We start from the raw sequence: 20971 nt of genomic DNA, 5'->3' as shown, positions 1-20971 counted from the left end.
GTTATCATTACTATTATTGTTGCTGTTGTTTTTGTTGTTGTTATTGTTGTTGCTGTTATTGATTAACCTTTCCAAACAGACTGTAAGGATTTCAATCTTTTTCAGTCCTTTTTTTTTTTTTTAACACACACAAAAATAGTGCGAAGCCAATAACCAAGATGGCTGGAATTATTGAGTCGCGTAGGTTATGACGAGAAAGGATGAGCCGAGTCTGGTGCTGGCGGGGAGATGTTGAATTACCAGAGATACAAAGAAAGATGCGAAGAAAAAACTGCTCACAACACACACACACACACACACACACACACTCTCTCTCACTCCCCTCTCTCTCTCTCTCTCTCTCTCTCTCTCTCTCTCTCTCTCTCTCTCTCTCTCTCTCTCTCTTTGCATCACACCTGAATTTTTTCTTTTTTTTATTTTCTTTGGTGGGAAGCGTTAATGGGAGTGCCAAAAAGCAGGTATAACTAGTGGGCGGCCATTACCCTTCGTCAGCCGCCCTGCACACTACGCACGCTGAAACCCTGCGTATAAACACCGCACACTTTATTTTTAGATCCTCCCTGTATGGTCTGTCCACCCCCTCATCCCCTGACCTGCCACCCTGCCAGACTCACGCGGTAAAAAGGGAGAGGGGGCAGGCAGGAAGGAGAGTAAGGGGGACAGCAGACCACTGTAATTTACGGGTGGGTAACCTTATTAGTCTGGTGCAGTGTGTTGGTGGGTGTATGGTAATGGTCCGCTCGCTTGCTTTCCCAGCTCGACCCTTGTCACCTCTCGCCGGACGTGGACAGTGATAGCAGTGGTCATGTTAAGAGTTAGAGTGGTGGTGTTAGGTGGTGGTGTAGTGGCGGCTGTGGTGGTGTAATCGGTAATATGCAAGGTGATGTAAGTGATAGTGTGGTGGTGTTGGTGGCAAGGGAGGTGTTGGTGTTAAGGGGGGTAGTAGTGTTTGATACTGGCAGGGTTTGTTTGCTTGCTACGAACGTTGCTGGAGCCATACATGACAGCTGTGGCGGTGCAGGGAACAGCGAAGTTGTTATCTCTTCAAATAGCACCTACGCGCCCACACACACACACACACACACACACACACACACACACACACACATTCACCTTGCTAGTGGAAGGCTGAGAATCGCGCCCGCTAAGACTACAAAGGTTTTCAGTGATGAGCAAGCATTGATTGTCCTCCTTGGGGAACAGGACCGGGGGGAGGGGTGTGGTGTGTGTAAGATTAGACTCTTGCACCTAAACCGAACCGCGGCTTGTATTCTGAGATGCTTTGCTCTCTTACCAGGACTATTTTCAGACCACAGGGTAGAAATCCGTTCTTGCAAGGGTTTTTACTAATGATGATGCGGAATTTTTGTTCATCTATCTTTACAATCATGTCAGCAGTTACTGAAAATCATAAATAACTTTCACGAGAACGTATCAAGATAAGAAATAAGTTAATAAAATGTTTAGAAATACGATCTATAAATGATACATAAACTCTCTCTCTCTCTCTCTCTCTCTCTCTCTCTCTCTCTCTCTCTCTCTCTCTCTCTCTCTCTCTCTCTCTCTCTCTCTAGAGGGTAATAGCTGGCGATCAGTCTAACACGGTTCCCCCCAATACTGCGGCAAACTATAGTAACGCCTGAACACTCATGTCACGGGGTATAAGATCATCCAACAAGACACATGCGACTCAATACCACGACAATGCAGCGAGACACCTCCGCAACAGCACCAACCCCGCAACACACGCCTCCAAAACAGACCGCCTCCCAGCACCCCCGACCACCTCCTCATGAATAATACATTGGTCAAGAACAGATTTTCTTTGTCCCGTGCTTTGATTAATGTCTTCACGCCACTGGTTCGACCCCCTCCCACACGTCCTAGCCCAGGCATCTGTAGCGAACCAGTGTGCTGCAAATGAACAAAAGGAAAGTCATTATTCTTCTCGATGTTATTTTTGTAAGGTTTGATTCTCTCTCTCTCTCTCTCTCTCTCTCTCTCTCTCTCTCTCTCTCTCTGTTGTTTCATATTTTTGTTTTTAATCTTTGTATTCTAGTGTATCCCCTCTTCATCATCATTACTTTTTATCTTCATCTTCCTTCTCTTTTATTTAGTGCATCTCTCTCTCTCTCTCTCTCTCTCTCTCTCTCTCTCTCTCTCTCTCTCTCTCTCTCTCTCTCTCTCTCTCTCTCTCTCTCTCTCTCTCAACTTTTCCGTCTCTCTTTCCTTCCCTTTCCCGTCTCTCTTTCCTTCCCTTTCCCGTCTCTCTCCCTTCTTCCTCCTTTCCTTCCCTCTTCCGTCCTTCTGCCGTCTCGTCCTTCCCTTCCTTCGCTGCCTCTCTCCCGCTCCTTCGCACGTAATTAAAGTCAATATTATCTCCAATATATGCAAAGCGCCGTACTGCATCCCTGGTCTGCGGCGAGGCGGGTGTCTAGCTACCACAGCCGCTGCAGACTACGAAAGCGGCCAGGATGAGCCTCTTCCGCAGACTTTACAACCAGACAGACATAACTATGCTTACCTACATGCCTGCACTTTCGAGGCATGACGCTGGTGAAGTGAGTGTCTTGATAATACGAAGCTCAGGAGGAGATGAAGATGGGGAGAATGAGGGCGAGTAGTGAGCAATGTCCCACGAGAAGTAAAGAGGTTAAGAAACAAATATGAGTGCTTAATTGAGGATTAGAATGGAGGAGGAATATAAATGTGTGGCGAAATAATGCCAGTAGAAGTGAGGATAATAAGAATGACTGACGTAAGTATAACAGTGATAACAATATCCCTTGAGTCAGTAGTAGTAGTAGTAGTAGTAGTACATATGAGAGCAATTATAGCAACATTAAAAAACAAAAACAAAAACAAAAACAACAATAATAATAGTGACAATAATAATAATAATACCAATAATAATACCAGCCTATCACTGTCATTCTCCACGTAGCCTCACACACACAGCAAGCATCGAAAAGAGTGATTCACGCTGACTAGCATTATTCCAATTACTGCAATTAGAGGAATACTATAATTATCAATCACCTCCCTCATTAGCCAGTCAGGTTATTATTAAAGGGCTGGAATGACTGCTGCTGGAGCGACTGACTGACTGACTGACTGACTGACTGACTAACTTACTGCTCCTCAATACAGCAGGTGCAATGAACAGAGAAGGAAGGACACACGCACAAACTGTCCCCCTTCACCCCTCCCTCCAACACACATACGCACGCACGCACGCACCCATGCCCGCAGAAACTCACGCGCGCGAGTCTATTTCTGGATTCTATTCAATTACTCATGCTCCATAAAATAACCTTAGTCTATATCATTTAAGAAATATGTTTTTTTTTTTCCAACAGTAGTAGTAGTAGTAGTAGTAGTATTAGTGTTGGTTGCACGGGTAATGTAGTGAACAGTGTTATTTGTGTACTAAACCTTCTCTACATATAAAGCAATGCGCAGACACCGCCTTCAATGGGCCAGCGTTGTCTTTGTTGTGTTGATATAGCAAGTCTTGTACCACATTTGTGGAAACCGCTAACAGGAGATTGTTACTGTGTGTATTGTGTATTGTGTGTGTGTGTATGTGTGTGTGTGTATGTGTGTGTATGTGTGTGTGTATGTGTGTGTGTGTGTGTGTGTGTATGTGTGTGTGTGTGTGTGTGTGTGTGTGTGTGTGGTGTGTGTGTGTGTGTGTGTGTGTGTGTGTGTGTGTGTGTGTGTGTGTGTAGAAATATATATATATATATATATTATATATATATATATATATATATATATATATATATATATAATATATATATATATATATATATATATATATGAACAAATGTATAGATAGGTACATAAATTAATTTACTAATAAAAAAAAAATGTGTTCCTATGGAGACATAAACACAACCAAATAGACAGACAGACAGGTACGTATACAACGTCACGCAACCTCCTGCAAGACGCAAGGAAAAACAAGTCGACGCGGACAAAGAACACCAGATTACCGGCATTGACAATTCTTTATTTCCTCGCACCGCGGAGTCTCCTTGGAGAAGCACCACCACTCTCCTGGTTTAATACGGACAACATTGGATTTCTTTGCGCTTTCTTATGCCTTTTTATCTCCTTACGTCTATTTGCACTTAAGTATATATTGTGGAGCTCCGAGGACATCGAGAGCTTTAAAGTAAATACGAATTGTGGAAATTTAAGAGTGGGTGGGAGGGTGGGCTGGTTTCGGTATGTCCCTTGGTCTTTCGTTTCTAGATGTGGCGGATAAAATTCCTCTCCATAGCAGTGCAAGCAATCCATCGGGGAAAGAGACGGTAGTATTCAGTCTAACGGATATCGCTCCCTGGAGTTTGGACACTTCGAAAAGTGGTTTTTAAACTCGAGGGAGCAACGGAGGTCGAGCCAAAGTTCCTTGAGCGCTGGTGAGGGAAGGAGAGTGAGGTAGGGGCCGGAGAAAAGAAGGGTGTGAGGAAGAGAAAGTTTAAAAAACTAATATAACAAAAAAGAAAATCAGGATGGCGCCTGGATGGTCACAAACTTAACCTAACTAAATCTAACCTCTCCTGACATATCATGTACCCAGGCCAGGCGGAAACAAGACACTCACACTGCTGTATAAAGATGTGAGCTGGGGAACATACACTTCCTAACACAGTAAAGAGCTTCCTTCCTTCCCTTCCCTTATAAACCTCTTGGTAGCTATGTTCACATTTTTTTTCCCGGAGCCTCCTCTAATCTTCAGGCCACCGCTTCCTTCCCTGCAACCACAACCAGGGCGTGTCTGGGGTGGGCGCCGACGAACGAGGCAACATCTCAGCGCTGTACAAACACTGCAGCAGCGTCGGCAATCGTGGCATGTATCCAACACCGCTTCGTTTCCTACACACCAATTTAGAGGGGGAAAGTTTTGCCGCAAACGAGCGGTTGGAGGGCCCGAGGGGAAGATCTGGTGGATGCGATGCTTTCCCCGAGCGACCTACGAGCTGAAGGGACAAGACGCGGGGCCACCAGGTAAACAACGAGGCGGGGAACCAGGATGAGAACAGGATGGGGAAGAGGGGAGGGGACAGGGCTGAGAAGATGGAACACGTAATGCAAAGAAGCGTTCCAAGAGTTCCATACATGAGGTTCCATAGAGAGGAAGGAACAGAGGATATTATTGAACGACCCATTCCATTCTATCGCGTAGCATTGAGTTGTACTCACACTGAATCTCGTACAGGTGATTGAATTGCTTTAGGAAGAACCTTTTGGGTGAGGTGTTCGTGGGAGATTTTACTGAAGGAACTAGTGATTTGTACCTTGTTCATTATGCACGACGTCAGTGAGTTACGTGGATATCATGATAGGTGTGACATTAAGAAATTTGTTTACGAGAGAGAGAGAGAGAGAGAGAGAGAGGAGAGAGAGAGAGAGAGAGAGAGAGAGAGAGAGAGAGAGAGAGAGAGAGAGAGAGAGAGAGAGAGAGAGATACGCCAGTCCATACCAAATGTATATAAATCAACAAAATAAAAATACATAATAAATTCACAGTGCACGATATTTTCCAATGCACACATACAAACAGTCACAAACGTACGTTACGTACGCAGGCACGCACGCACGCGCGCGCGCGCACGCACACACGCACGCACACACACACACACACACACACACACACACACACACACACACACACACACACACACACACACACACACACACACAAACATAAAAAAAATTGGATGCGAGGTATTCATGTCTCCCTTTTGGAAGATTTTCATTCATTTCCACAGGACTGATTTTATAGAAAGATTTCAAACAACCTTTTTTAAATCATTCCTCTCCTGCGTGCGCGTTGAGGAAGGGGCGGAGGGGTCAGGGCGGGGCAGGGGTGGGGTGTGCAGGACGGGAGATGGGGTCAAAACTGCATAGTGCATATTCCAAGTAGTAAGCGGGGTCAAGTAAAGTGTGTGTGTGTGTGTGTGTGTGTGTGTGTGTGTGTGTGTGTGTGTGTGTGTGTGTGTGTGTGTGTGTGTGTGTGTGTGTGTGTGTGTGTGTGTGTGTGTGTGTGTGTGATGATACACGGGGAGATGGGTGTGGAGAGAGAGAGAGAGAGAGAGAGAGAGAGAGAGAGAGAGAGAGAGAGAGAGAGAGAGAGAGAGAGAGAGGAGAGAGAGAGAGAGGAGAGAGAGAGAGAGAGAGCATGACGCACTCGTCCACGTCCGATAGTTTCCCGTCATTTCATCTCCGGTGCGTCGGAAACATTTTAAACACTCCCTAATGAGAACACTGTCCGGTTTCTCTTCATCTACGGCGGACCAAATTACATTTTCTAATAATACCTTTAATTAAATTTTCATGAATCACATTTTTCTTCCTTCCTTTTTTATCAACATTAATTTACTCTTCTTTTTCATTAGCACATTTTTTTCCCGATACCACTTTGAATAATGCCATTGCACGTACTCACTGAAAAAAGTACATAATTTAATAATGTGAGGTTACAAGTATCTTTCATTAACAAAACCACGCGTGTGACCAATAAATTCACTAAAGAACACAAAGGACGTACAAAATCCTCGCGCAAAAGATGTAAGAGAGTAAAAAGTAGTTTTTGTGGCGGATGGGACAGAGTTAACAGTCTATCTTTCACCTAACGAACCGCCTCGGGTCCCACCAAGATGAGATAATGATGTTCTTAGCGCAGTGTACAGCATATTGCTTCTTCCTTCCCTAATTAGCGGTCAGGATGAAACTTGAACGCCTGCATCCTTCCGCTGCCGCAAAAAGATACCCACGAAAAGAGAGAGAGAGAGAGAGAGAGAGAGAGAGAGAGAGAGAGAGAGAGAGAGAGAGAGAGAGAGAGAGAGAGAGAGAGAGAGAGAGAGAGAGAGAGAGTTTGTCATCAATGAATACTCACATGGCGTCAGGTGATACCTCTCGGGAATGACACGTACCTGTGACGACAAACAAAAAAATGTGTTATGAATACCTGATGAGAGAGAGAGAGAGAGAGAGAGAGAGAGAGAGAGAGAGAGAGAGAGAGAGAGAGGAGAGAGAGAGAGAGAGAGAGAGAGAGAGAGAGAGAGAGAGAGAGAGAGAGAGAGAGTTGGGAATTTTGACAAGATATCCATACAACTGTGTACAGGTAGCAGAAAGCAAAAGCATTGTTAAATTTAATATCTTGACACTTCCTAGCAATAAAGACATTTTTGAATCAATTTCAGAAAGTATTGGCATGATTTACGACTGAGCTATGAGTCATTAATTTCACAGGATGATGTCTGCGAGACTTCTCTTCCCTAAATAACACAAGGTGACGGGAGTTAAACTGAACGTTAAAAGTTTTATGATTCAGGAAAATGCGAGAGATAATGAACTTTTTGTATACATGCTGCTTATAAAAATTATTCACTGGAACAATAGTAACATTCATTCCACAAAAATTATGATTAGCGGTACAGCCTTGGTGTTCCCACGCATGAGACCTGCGTAGTGCGAGTAGCACCCCATCATAGGAGCGTCCAGAGGCGTCACTTCAGCGACAGATGAGAACAGGTAAACATCAATGTGATTAATGAAGCCCAATGGAGGGAAAAGTCAGAAAAAAAAAACGTCACGAATGCCGGCATGTCCAAGGTAGTGAAGAATGTGGGACGGTGGTGGACAGCTGCTTCGGCTCATGAAGCGGCACTAAAGAGATTGGTTCACCTTATCAAGTATATCAATCATATCAGGTCAAGCACATCAACCACATCAATCAAGTCAAGTACATCAATCATATCATACATGAGAATGAGTTTCCTTGGGATGATATGACTGTCACTTACATCTTCACTATTTAGTTGTTCAGATATCCGAGAAATCCCTTTACTTGGTTTCCTGCTATTCTTATGTAATTAATCGTAATAAGCCTTGAGACTCCGTAGAAATAAATGTCCACCTTTTTGTCGCGAAAGAAGTGTTATACCGAAATTCCTGGAAAGAGAAAGAGAAAAGAAATCGGGATACAAAGGACATTATTCTTTTCCAGCCTTTTATATATATATATATATATATATATATATATATATATATATATATATATATATATATATATATATATATATATATATATATATATATATATATATATATATATATATATATATATATATATATCACACACACACACACACACACACACACACACACACACACACACACACACACACACACACACACACACACACACTCTCAGAATAATGTTTCCACTTCATCTTCTTAAAAGACTGGCAAGGTTTAATCACTCAGTCATACAAGTTGATTGGTAGCGCACCAGGGCAGCCGTGCTGGTCCGTCCGTCAAGCAGGAACAAGGTCTCCCTGGAAGGAGAGTAATGCAAAGGAAGGGACTCCCTGCTTCTCCCTCCTGGCCTCCCTCGCTCCCTCTCCCTCTCCCTTCCTTAGCTAGACTCTTGCCCGCCCCGGGGCTCGTCTGTCTTCTTGGCCGAGATTAATCGTCCCCGAGATATCTTCCTGCAGGATGAATTCCCCTCATGTTTTATTGAAAGTGCCATTAGGAATTCTTGGGACGTGACACGGAACCTCCACGTCCGGAAGGGATTAGTTTTGACGTCCACCACATCATTCAGACAGCAAAAATTAACGTTTCTAAAAGTGCGCACGCCCGTACCGCTGGAGAAAAAAGAAAGAAAGCCCGCTCAGCTGCCCAGGATCGTAAAGTATAATGCACCGCCGCCTTCAGTAAAACAAGAAAGAAACAAAACTAGAACTGTTAACATCCACTTCAAAAAGTTCTATGATGAGGCTTGAAACTTTAATGGTGATGGTGAAGGGTCTTGCCGCACGGCTTGGACTAGGAAGAGTAGGAGGAGGGAGGAGGAGGAGGAGGAGGAGGAGTGGAGGAGGAGGAGGAGGAGGAGGAGGATAAAGACGTGAAGATGAAGGCAGAAGAGAAAGACATAGAAGAAGACTCTCAGGAAGGTAAGGAGGTAGATGGAAACAGAGGAAGAAAAGGAGTAAAAACACAACTTTCTTTCATAAACACTATGAAACTTCGGTCTTTTGTCCTGTAAATGCCACAAAATGAACACAAATTCAAAATCTTGGTCAGTAAAACAATTATCTAAATACAATGAGTATGAAACCACATAATTACATCTAAAAAAATAAATTACTGAATGAAGAGAATGAATCATAACTTTAAATAACCACAGACAACAGATTCAGAAAGAACCTCGTAAGGACAACAGATCCTATTCGTTTTATGTCTTCGCTTTGTTTATAACAGGGCGCACTATATAATAAATATCCAACATTTAGTATTGTGGGGTGAATGCAGACGCCGTCCATCCATTGCCTTCAGACACGCCGAATCATAAAACTGTCTGTGGCGGCAGATAGTTATGAGACCTGAGTGCAGTGTCTCCTGCAATATGTGAAGGAAGCCAATGGTGCTGTCTGGGCTGTCACAGAAACACACACGAAAGGATTTTACTACATTTTTTTTTTTTTTTTGGTTTATACATTTAAAGAAGAGTCGCCGCTATGAAGAAAAATCTACTAAGTTGTATTGATTTTACCAGTTAGGGCATTGTATCAAAGTGTTTAGTTTCATCATTCAAACCACACGCCATTTTTTAGTAAGCTAAAATATTCTTAAGTAATTACATTCTTTTTCTATAAATCATAATTATAAGCTTGATATTTAACACTGCTCTTCCCGTTTACTCTCCATCTCTTTACAACCAATATGACGTACAACCACAAGATACAAAAATTCAAGTATATGATATGATATTAAAAAAAACATTCATGATTTTTCCAGACTTTCTAAAAACTCACTAATGTTATTTTATTTTAATTTCTTAAGGTTAATATTCTTGGTAAGTACGCGGCCCAAAGTACTGAACAGCCCGTTCCCTGAAAAAACCTTTCTCTGTAGAAACATTAACTCATTCATTTTTTTTTCTTTACAGATTATGATTCAGGGGAATTTCTTCCCTCAGTAGCAATTTGAAAGAGAAGCACGCCCCTATGATTTTATGAATAATTTTAAAGTTTTCAAGAAATGGGCTGTTTAATAATATGGGTCTCTTAATATCTACTCTCCGCGATAGAACTTCATATAATTCCCCGCTTTTATATTTTTACACGTCTTTTAATTGTTTTAAAATTTTCATAATCTGCATCATAATTAAATTCTTATTCTCGTAATGGCTATGAGTATAATTCGCGTTAGTATATCTCACACCATGACTTTTTTTTACTGTACACCATATCGTGATAATCTAAATAAAAAAAACAATCACTGAGACAAACGTTCACACACACACACGCCACACTACTATCAAATTCATGGCCTTGTCACAATGGTACACCTGTTCATGATTTACGTACAGCTCCCTACAATTTCCATTCCTATTAGACGTGACATATCTAATTGGCCAATAAGTAGCGGACTCAATAGTTATGACGTATACCTCACTTCGGATCACTATCTCCCACTACCTATAGTCTTCAGATTAAATCACAAGTCTTATAAATTTGATCATCTTTATCTCTACGGTTTACTTTATTATCAGAGAAAGGCATATCTATTAATTTTCGAGGACCGAGGAACTTCTATTAGTCATACGACATTAATTTAATTCCAATTCATATCCTTACTTACGGCTTGATTATTTTCTTTTGTTTTTCATAAAGGTTCACCTCTGCCACCTCATCGTTTTGGTTTTCCTTTACTTAAACTTCTGCATTCGCAACAAATTAGTCTGTAAAATTAAATCAAACTTTCAGGATATACTTTGGTACTGGAATTCTTCTGGTACTGGCACTGTTTGATTATCCTTTTTTTTTTCCTATCTTTATCATTATTACCAGAGCAGAATAATAAATAACATTCCCTAACTCCTCTTTAAGTGGCTCTGTCGCTGTGTGTCTATTGATCGTATAGGACATGCTAGTACACTTTTTTTGTGAGATTTAAATTTGCCACTTGACCAGCCTCCAAAACTAGAAAAAAAATATATCCATCGACCAACTTTCAAATCTCAAGGGCAATTCAAGATACAAGAATTTTTTTTTTTTTATGTTCCTAGTAGTATTCATATTTCAAACAAGCTCTTATTGCGTTCCCATGCTTCCCTCCTCTGTCCTGTATCTCACCTCCTTCGGGAGCAGCTTCCTACTACACAGTGAAAAAGTTTCGCTTCATTCCCTTCCCAGTTCTCCACAGTCCCTTTCTTTTTTTTTGTTTCGAGCATCACCTTCACCAAGTTTCTGTATTCATCACAGTTTATTCCTCCCCCCCCCTCTCTCTCTCTCTCTCTCTCTCTCTCTCTCTCTCTCATCTCTCTCTCTCTCTCTCTCTCTCTCTCTCTCTCTCTGTCCATTCATCCACACCAATAACTTTTCCACCTTTCTCTCTCTCTCCCTTTCTCTTTTCCCCATCTTTTCTAACCGAGCACCACTACTACATTGTTACGTGGCATTTTTGTCCAGACATCCCCGTAAAACCCCTCTGTACAATCTCTACCCTGCATTCTTTTTCTCCCTCCAGTTCTCCGCCACACGGTCGTTTCCCATCTTCTGCTCAGTTCCTCGTCAAACATGTATCGCAAAGACTTTATCCGCCTACCTTAACGCCCTCTCCTTTCAGTCCTTCCCTCCTGCTCACCCTTCACTACTACCACGTACATAAAAAGGTTCCCCCAAAAAACGCAGCCACTTAAGCCTACGTACGGCAAGTCTTGTGTTGTTCTTGTGTTGTGTTGTGCGCTTGCCTGCCCGTGTCTTCCTCTTTTTCCCCTCCCGCCATCATGTATATTTATGGCTTGAAATGTCTACATCTCTCTCTCTCTCTCTCTCTCTCTCTCTCTCTCTCTCTCTCTCTCTCTCTCTCTCTCTCTCTCTCTCTCTCTCTCTCTCTCTCTCTCTCTCTCAAGAATATATGCATACATCAGTTCATATTTATCTATCAGTCTATTTAATTTATGTCTGTCTGTCTGTCTGTCTGTCTGTCTGTCTGTCTGTCCATTTACCTATATTTAATTTATTTATATAGCTGTCTGCTTGTCTGTCTTAATGTCTCACTGCTTCCATGCGTCTGTTAATGGCTGTCCTATCCGTCCGTCACACACACACACACACACACACACACACACACACACTCACATTAAGTCATAGGCCACGTCTCCTGTTTCGCTGTATGTGGTCAAGGGGACTAAAAGGGTCTAACGCAAGGGGCTGGATATTCCTCACCGCAGACACTTTCTTTTTATCATACGAGGAAAAAAACATAGGAACTTTATACAACTTTCTGTGGGCGTGTGGTTTCCTTTTGTTTCCTTATTTCTTTTTTCTAGTTTCTTGGACCCGTATGGAACAAAGGTAGTGGCAGAGAGAGAGAGAGAGAGAGAGAGAGAGAGAAGAGAGAGAGAGAGATGAGAGACGAGAGAGAGAGAGAGAGAGAGATGAGAGAGAGAGAGAGAGAGAGAGAGTATACACCGACACACAAAATTAAACTCCCTACAATAAAGTTTAAGCGATAAATTAAGTGACTGACTGACTGACTGACTGACTGACTGACTGACTGACTGACTGACTAACCTACTGATGAAACGACACACTGACTGGTATGCACATTGACAGACAGACAGACAGACAGAAAGACACACAGACGGTAATCAGACAGGCAGGTAAGACTGGCCGACAGGCATAGACAGAAAAACAGACAAATTTAGTAACGATATGCATACATACATCAAAAACAGACAGAACACAATAATAATAATAACAATAACAAATTACATCGACAGAAAGAAAGAAAAAAAATGACAGAAATACAGACACAAAATGGGCAAACACAAAATGCATTAGCAGATTAATGCAAGCAAAAAAAATAAAAAAATAAATATAAAAAAAAAATAAAATAAATAAATAAATAAATAAAAGTCTTAAAAAAATATTACATAAAAACAAATGAGTGAGTGCTTGCCCCAGCTTAAGAATGGAGTGGAACGGGGCGGGGAGGGGGGAGGGAGAAGGCAGAGACCAATGGACTGCTTCACACATTTAATGTTTTTTTTTTTTTTCGCACAAATAACATTATCTGCTAATAGGCATGTCCTGATTTTTTCTCTTAATCTCATCAGAAAATTGACAATTACTAGGGGTCGTTTCTAATTTGTATTAATATTCTATTCGGCATACGCGGAAGCAAAAATGTAGCGCGTGCATGTGAATTCTGGGAAGCGAAGCAATAAAAAAATTGTTTCGTGTTTCAAAATGGAGCGGTAATTCTTTTTGCCTTTGCGGTGTGTGTCTGTGTTTGTAAAGAACGAAACAAAAAGAAAGGGAGGGAGGGAGAAAGAAAGGAAGGAAGAAAGAAACAAAAAACTAAAAAAAATAAGAGAAACCAAATCCTCATGCAAACACAGGCAGAGGAACAAGATCTGCGGAATCGCACTTACTAAAGACAGAACTAGCCATTTACTCCCACGAGTGTGTACAAAGCATCGCAGTGTAGTCGTAAGTAGCAAGAGGACAATCACTACGATATACAACACTCTTTCAAGGCACCATTTAATTTCTAACTTCTTTGGGGCTTCAAATAAGCATGCCTCCACCCAATGTTTTTTTTTTTTTTTTCTCCCTAACTGTCTTCATCCATGTATAAAAAGATACGTCCCTGAATTGAGAAGAGAATGGTGGTGTCCTCGCGTGAGATGCAAACAGCTTAGTATTGGCTGAATGCTTTTGAGCCATTATTTACTATGGCTAAGCTTCCCTTAGTTAATGTTACATTTGCTGCACCTCCAGGTATCGGTGCCATAGACGGGGCATGAAAAAGACAGATTGCTAACGTTTATTTGAAATAGTGATTAAAGGACTATGTGAAGGTCAATATGTATATGATACAAAAAATGTTTTACAAACCCAGCAGAAGAATGCCACATCCTGCCTGGAAAGACTTGTCATATCCAGCTGGAATGTTCAAGGAAATCAGCAAGAAAATTCCAAAATTCCGAAGAAATGCAGTTTGTTTTTCCAGTGGGGAAGCTGCACGATCTGTGACTACCGAGACGCTTTTGTCTCCCTGGACGCCACACAGGGAGACGCAACCACTTGACCTTCCAAAACCAAAGTTAGCGTCTCCAAACTTGATGTAAGGAACAGAATAGTGTGGCTTGTATATAAGTGGCAAAACTGTCAAGATTTGAAGGATTTCATATAAGTACAATATTAATTATGAAGACAAAGGACCTCGCATTAATGTTTTCTAGCACATTAATGATGTTCATCATGCTGTGGACTTGCTCAAAAGAAGCAAGAGGTTTTGCCCGTATTCAAGCAGGGTCACATCTTCAAGACACTGATGCATTCTTACTTTAATATTTGCAAATGTACATCGCACATATGTAATGCCATTAGTGACTACAAAAGTTTCCTGTCAACATTCAAGAGAGAAAGAACACCACACATGATTAAGCTTTACAGCAGGGGTGATGAGGCGACACCTGGACATTTGGAGGACAACTAAATATAAACAAAACCTGTGCAATATGTCGGGAAGCATTCCTCTTTAAGTATGAAGAAGGACCAACTTCCTTTATATTCACCACGTTTATCATTTACCAGGGAACGCCCAACACGACACAGTTTTCCATTCTTTTGCATTTGGAAGATCCCACGAAATCCCCTGCACTTATTAAGATGATATTTTCAGAGCCGAAGGAGTCAATGGAAGACTTTTCATTATTTTTCAACGTTTCATCATAAGGTCTGAACACGATCAAGCGTTTATCCTGATTCAGTTCTGCGCGGCAAAACAGTAAGTGGAGAAAACCGAAAGGGACGTCCACACAGCTCGTGGAGTCTTTAAGTTAATCTATTCTGCCAACTTTTTGTGGGATGAAAGAGTACCATCTGAGTAAGAAATAGTTTTGGTAGGAGTAAAGTAAATCTATCTTAAGTTTTACAACAACACGGAGATGCGTTAACTAATTAGTGAATGAGAGCTTCAGTCAACGGCAGTGCTATTATGTTGGCGTGTCCCTGGATGGTAAAATTATTGTGACAGGCTTGGTAAAATAGTCTAGTTAAGGGAACATTGTACCTCGTTATGCTACGTCCTTCACCTTTCATGTTTCTTTTCAATTAAGGTTTGAGAAAGATTCCATTTGCGAAGCTACCGAACTCAATTTGAAAATAAGCCCCTTAAAGAAATGCTGACAGGAAATCTCTATTTTTTTTTTTTTTTCGACACGTGGCGGATTAATCTCTAAGGTGGTTGGCGGGAGCTGCTTGATCCGCTGGCGTAAAAAAAAAAAAATAATATGGCGTTACGAAAAAACAGAAGCTGTAATAAAAGCTTCAGTCGTGGCCAATTTCTTGAACCTTTGCATCGCTTACTGAAGTACTAATTTAATTTTCAAGGCAATTCAATAATCTCTCTCTCTCTCTCTCTCTCTCTCTCTCTCTCTCTCTCTCTCTCTCTCTCTCTCTCTCTCTCTCTCTCTCTCTCTCTGTGTGTGTGTGTGTGTGTGTGTGTGTGTGTGAGCGAGATAAGCAAGAATTAAGAATTACAAGCTGCTACTCATCTCAAACAGACAAAAACCTCGCATATAAATATAATGGAGGTGTGGACAGTGAGTGAAAGGGCGTATCGCCGACTTTGCTTCCATGAGTTAAACCCTTTTCTCAATATGGCTTCCTACTGTAGTGAATGGCAATTGATATAAAGAGAATAAAGAGAATAAAAACTTTCCATCAATTAAAAACACCGAAATCAGTACTACTTCCCGACTGTTTACGAATTAACCATATTGGCAATGTGAAAATGTGTACGTGAGGAAATTGTTCTGATGTAATACCGCGAGCACATGAGTAGCTGCGGCGTGTGTGGGTGACATGCATAGAGGGTGTTTGGAAGGGCCCCGGCAGAGCGGGGTAAAAGTCACGCTCGAGCCCCTCTTGAGCGGCTTTCCTTCGCGCCGACTAAGAGTTCACCGCCCTGCCCGAGAGCATGAAAACGGCGCCGATTTGCACACTTGAAGCCATTGCTCTAAAAGGTTTGGGCTAAAATTTCCCCATTGCCATTCCGGGTGCACTCCTCGCCACGCTCTCACCTCCCCGCAGAGCCTTCCGCCTCCTGCCCCTTTCCTCTCGCAGACGTCTTGAAAGAGTGTATATCAAAATGCATTCCAAGAAAAAAAGGTCCCCATGTAAAAGGGTCTGGTTAATATATACATGTCCGCCTCTCTCTGGCCATCTGGTTCCTTGAGCTATTACCTGCTGGGGCACTCTGCACATCATGACGGATCAACTATCATCATCGGGAACGGGAAAGCTCTTCACAGTTTAGAGGAAAAAAATGTTGCTTGCACTTCAACCTGCCGCGCATGTTGCGAGATAAGCTGTTGCATGGTGGTGGTGGTGGTGGTGGTGTTTATTCATGATAATGAATAAACATCCGACATGGGCTGAAATTAATTTTGCAGCACAAAGATCAGGTGTCACGCCCAGGAGTGTCAATTCCAGGTGAGAGACCTCGCCCGTCCCACCCCGCCCCGCTTCGTCCCACATTTGCCGTGTTGGGAAAGCAACTGCCGTGTTCAGGTAAGAGGCCAGGAAGGGCAGTGAGTAAATTTCAAATTTTAAATCCGTATTTACGTACATATTTTCGTTCGCTGATTAGAAATAAACAAATAAATATATGACATCCATAAGATGATTCCTGGAGGTGTTCCCAAGCTCCCTGAAACTTTACATTAAGCAGTGCAAAGTGGGGAGGCATTAAATGGACGGTATTCATAAAGAGCATCGCACTTTTCACACTTGATCTTTTTTTTACCTGCGTCCTCTGATGTCAGATAATTTCCGCTTATATATTCAACTTATTATTTATTTTATTTATTTATTCATTTATTTATTTTTCTATTTTAACGCTAAAAATCAATGTTTTAGTTTCAGAGTTCACACACACACACACACACACACACACACACACACACACACACACACACACACACACACACACACACACACACACACACACACACACACGCACGCACGCACGCACGCACGCACGCACGCACGCACGCACGCACGCACGCACGCACTCTCTCAAGGATTTCCAAGTACACGTGCACTGCGAATGGAAAACTTTGTAGAGAAAATGAAATTCGTACGCGTGTAAACGTGTGCGTGGGTCCGCAGCTTTAGTCGGGATTATATGAACGTGTTTGCCTAGGGAAGGCTGCTTGCTGACGACCCGCGGGTGTTAGTTCAATGGCCTGACTAGCAACAACCTGATCGCCGCCCCCAGCTGGCCCGTCCTATCACGTCCCCTGTTCACGCATCCAATTTCCCGGCCAGCCCCTCGGCGGCTCCGAGCGCGCCTGACACATCCATGAAGGCCAAGCTAAAACTTTGAAAATGAATTACATATAGTGACACGGCAACGCATGAAACTGATAGATAACTATTTACATGTTAATGGAAAGTAAAGCAGTATAATCAACGTTGAATTACTAAATATATAACGCAATGCCCTACTAAATATATAACGCAATGCCCTTATAAAGACTGAAAATATGAATGAGGAATGAAGGCACGAATCTCTCTCTCTCTCTCTCTCTCTCTCTCTCTCTCTCTCTCTCTCTCTCTCTCTCTCTCTCTCTCTCTCTCTCTCTCTCTCTCTCTCTCTCTCTCTCGCAAGCGGAACAACATAAATCCGGACTGGCTTTACCAGGTAATCTTCTCCCAAATCACATTCATGGCAACAATAGTAATCATTATTATACATGTCACAAAACTGCCACGTTCAAGAAATCATAAGCCAAGAGAAATATAAGTTGCTGCTTTTTATGTGTCATGACGAGCTGTGTGCGAGAGAGAATATCACAATTTACCCTAATACGTAGATGCATTGTTGTCTACACCAAAGATTTATTTTTAAGTCTTTTTGTTTTTCGCTGCGATAAATTTCTTGCGTCGCGAAGGAAATTTAATGTGGATTATTGTGAACAGCAAGCAACACGTAACAAAGAACAACGCTGTGACTGAAACACGGAGCCCAAGTATACTGGGAAAATATTTAATCGAGAACTCGAGATTAATGAAAAATAAAAAGATAAAATTTCATATCGCAATTAACATGAAATATAAATTCCATTACTATGTGCCAGGAGTAACGAACTGTTCCAATTATTACGTTACACCGAGCAGTCCCTTCACACAAGACCAACAACACTCACACGTGACATCTCAGCACCTTTACACGTTTCTGCCAAATTTCGAAAGGGCTTTGGGATTCTCACAATTAACCACTTCCACTGGTCGCCGAGTTTCAGTTGTTTTTCTTATTAATGTTAAGGAAAGAACGATAGATTATGTCGAGATCCTTTGAGGCAGAAAAGAGAATATATACTGACTGACTAATATCGTTGGTTCTCAGTACCAGAACGACGGGTGTCACATTGCGCAGAATGTCAGTACGGTTAGAAAGCTAAGATCATTTAAGAGAAAATAATCATGCAGTAATATAAGATTAGTTAGGTTACGATAATTTAACCCAACGTATGCAAACCAACCTAATACTATAATCTAAATCATAAAATTATTCACTGAAAAATGGCAAGATATATATACTTATGAAATCCATTTGTTTACTAGAATAAACACTCATCAATACAATACATGTACCATCTTTTCTCCTATTTTGAACTTCTTATACACACACGCAATGCCCAGTATTTTGAAGTGTTTTTGGTTATTTACAATACCTGTTTTCAAAAACCACAGAGTTGACTGGTGAGGTTCCCATGGATTATTTTCCTACTGGAGATGCAGATTCTGCTAAATCATCACTAGAATCAGTAAAACTCTCCTGCAAACCTTAATCGAGATAAGGCGCTGAAATGTTTTGAGGATACGGTCCAGAGTTACAGGGCATAGGACCATATTTTAAAAAACTTCTGCGCCGCATCTCCACTGGTTTCAAAAGGTGTTTATACAGTTCTAGTGACAGATTAAGATTTTACATTATTAGCTGGAGAAACACTCTTGATAACCCAGATAATCATCTCTGTGGCCTTTGAAAATAGTCATGAGAGAGCAAAGCGTTTACGAATACTTGTTATACGGATGGCGGTACGTGAATCTTGAGACATCCACACACTCACACTCACCTTGCACAACGAGACGGACGGGGCGCTGCGACTCATCCCTGTTGTTGACGCGGCACAAATACACGCCGGAGTCCGAGGCGAGCACCGGTTTGAAGGAGAGGCTGAAGGTGTCCGGGGATAGGGACATGCGACCCTCGTGGTGGAAGAGGGTGACTGATTCTGTCCTGTACTCTACCAAGTTCACCTCCTGCGGGACTATCGCCTCTCCCGGTAGCTGTGAGGGGAGAGAAGGAGAGGAAGGAGGGTTCAATCAGCATCACAATACTCGTGCAACATAAGCAGGAAAGAGATAGTCTCGTATTTGCTAAAAATTACATTAATATTCATTTCACGTTCCCGGAATTATCAATATGCTGAAAACTTACTTCCCGAACAGAAAAGCATTGAATCAATAACAGAAGGCCATGGAGAGAGAGAGAGAGAGAGAGAGAGAGAGAGAGAGAGAGAGAGAGAGAGAGAGAGAGAGAGAGAGAGAGAGAGAGAGAGAGAGAGAGAGAGAGAGAGAGAGAGAGAGAGAGAGAGAGAGAGAGAGAGAGAGAGAGAGAGAGAGAGAGACTCGGAGAATGTCATTAGCAGCAGTGGGAATTAGTGCTCTATGATGCAATTTTCAGCTGAGAGGTTCGCTCTTATCTATTAATAGCGTGGTCTTGTGCGAGGCTGTGACGAAATGTGGAGGGTGTTCTGAATAAGACTGCCGCACTGCTGCCTCCACGCCCTGCTAAGTCGCGGGGCATCACAAGACCTATTAAGTGAGGTACTATAGACAAGGCTGCCGAGAACGTACGCATGCAAGAAATTCGGATAACGAACTTGCTTGTAATGATGAAAACGGACGATGATTAAGATGTTACGACTTAGAAATGTGTGTGTGCCAGATTTAACATATCCAATAATATGCAGTGTTGAAATATGTTTGACCATAGAGAAGGACAGTATAATTTTTCAGTATATATGTATATTTTATATGATGGACATTTTTCCAGAGAGTTTAAAATATTCCTACTTCACTTGCATCTAGCGTGTATGAGCTTCGCTATTTTCTCTTTTTTTTTTTTTACTTTTTTATTGTTTGTATCATTGTTTGAAAGTGCGCATTCCTTACAGTAGTCTTTTCTTTCGTATCAATTTTTTTTTTATTTCCTGTGAAACTTTGATTCTATGTGTACATTATTACTATCCTTAAAACTTATATTGCTTGCATCACTGCAAAACATTATGTGCCGTATCTTAAAGGAATCGATATCTCAAACAAAAATGTTCGTTTTTTTTTTCTCTTAACGTACAGTGCGCGTATGTGTCACTACCAAGCAGTCCTAATGAATAAAGTAGGGGCTAGCTGCCGGTCGGTATCAGTAATATACTCTCATCATTTAAGATCCTATATTTGCATGTAAATGAGTATAAATCCAACAAAACAAAAGATTCGTAGAAGGCCCTCCTGCATTTCTTAATGTGTGACGACCACGTACTTAGACTCGAGTTGAAAATATATACAAACTTTTATGCAACACACGCAAGCCTCAAGGTAACCATGGAAAAGGAATGTGCAGTATGATTTCAGGTTAATAATCAATTACATTATGAATACTATAAATTGTAATTTTTATGAACTCTAGGTAATGCATTTATAAGTATATAGCTTTATCATTATTATCTATTACATTTAGGCACGGAATGTATTTAAGGTCACTTAACTTTAAGAGCCTCAACGTATGCTTAAGGAGGAGGAAACAGAACAGAGATAGCAATAAGCAGCTTTGGAACTGAGGCTCACAGAGCGAAAGGCGA

General features: G+C 41.6%; 1 long non-coding RNA gene across 1 annotated transcript in view; it reads right to left on the bottom strand.

Moving 5' to 3' along the window:
• LOC135111045 (uncharacterized) overlaps positions 1–20971 on the bottom strand; it is a 148060-nt gene that overhangs the window by 69893 nt on the left and 57196 nt on the right. The window contains exon 3 of the long non-coding RNA XR_010273539.1: positions 19184–19397. This is a non-coding gene — a long non-coding RNA (uncharacterized LOC135111045). The remainder of the gene's footprint in view (positions 1–19183; positions 19398–20971) is intronic.

Source organism: Scylla paramamosain, chromosome 21 (assembly GCF_035594125.1).
Source record: "Scylla paramamosain isolate STU-SP2022 chromosome 21, ASM3559412v1, whole genome shotgun sequence".
Classification (NCBI taxonomy): Eukaryota; Metazoa; Arthropoda; class Malacostraca; order Decapoda; family Portunidae; genus Scylla; species Scylla paramamosain.
Note: the sequence above shows the minus strand (reverse complement) of the source record. Positions and strands in the feature narration are given on the sequence as shown.